Raw genomic sequence first — 1014 nt, forward strand, 5'->3', positions numbered from 1 at the left:
TTGGCAGAGGGAAGGAGGACGTGCTGCTAGGTCCCCCTCTGAGAGCCCTTCCCTCCCCCTTCCCTCTCCACCCCTGGGAGGCAGAATAGGACAGAGCAGTCATTTCATTGTCACCACTGGATCCCAAGATCCATTCCAGAGCATCCATGAAAAGACCAAATAGTCCTGGCCTCCAACACTGTCACCGGGAGAAGAGAATGGCACCTGAGAGTACAAGGGCTGGACATCTTTATTTTAGAACTTAATGTGTTGGGTTTATTTAAAATGCAGTTACTGAGATATTATTTTGGACTATGATGCACTGACCTTTAAGGGCAATCTCTACATGCAGGAGTGCTGGCAGTAGCATTCCGCTCAGGCTTGCGTCTTGGAGGCCCTATCTTATAAAGTGACAAAAACAAGCGCTTGAATTCAAGCCAGTGTCTTTGTACTAAGCAAAACGAGACTAATAGGGCTCCAATCTCACCCTCTTGGGAGTAAGTCCCAATGAACTAAGTGAAATTTACTGCTGAATAACCATGCATAGGATTCTGTTTGCAATGGGGTGCCAGAAGGTACCAGACTTAGCATAGACTGGAGGTGGACCTGCAAGCATGATGGTGCTCCCACCACCCCCATACAGATGTTCACTAACTGTTACCCTGCACATGCCCAATCTCGTCTGATCTCGGAAGCTAAGCAGGGTCAGGCCTGGTTAGTACTTGGATGGGAGACCGCCAGGGAATACCGGGTGTTGTAGGCTTATACCATAGTCTTTCAAGACTGAAGGTTGCCAACCAACCTGGACTTGTTGCAAGAACAGGGCTTCTGAGTTTATTGATGTTTTCTGGCTGTGAAGTCCTTGGTCCTGCGATTTGGTCAGGATTATGCTTAGTATTGCCATCCTGCTTTTGCCAAATGCGTACACAAGGCCTCACATGGTTGAGATGCCCCAGTTCAGTTGCACCACTCCAAGTTGCTGTACTGGTTCAAAAGGCCAGAATGCACCATTGCAACCACCCACACAATGACATA

General features: G+C 48.2%; 1 pseudogene; it reads left to right on the top strand.

The window, feature by feature from the left end:
* The first annotated feature begins 624 nt into the window (after nucleotides 1–624).
* On the top strand, nucleotides 625–742 carry LOC136637593 (5S ribosomal RNA; annotated as a pseudogene).
* The last annotated feature ends 272 nt before the right edge of the window (nucleotides 743–1014 follow it).

The sequence above is a fragment of the Tiliqua scincoides genome, chromosome 1 (genome assembly GCF_035046505.1).
Source record: "Tiliqua scincoides isolate rTilSci1 chromosome 1, rTilSci1.hap2, whole genome shotgun sequence".
Classification (NCBI taxonomy): domain Eukaryota; kingdom Metazoa; phylum Chordata; class Lepidosauria; order Squamata; family Scincidae; genus Tiliqua; species Tiliqua scincoides.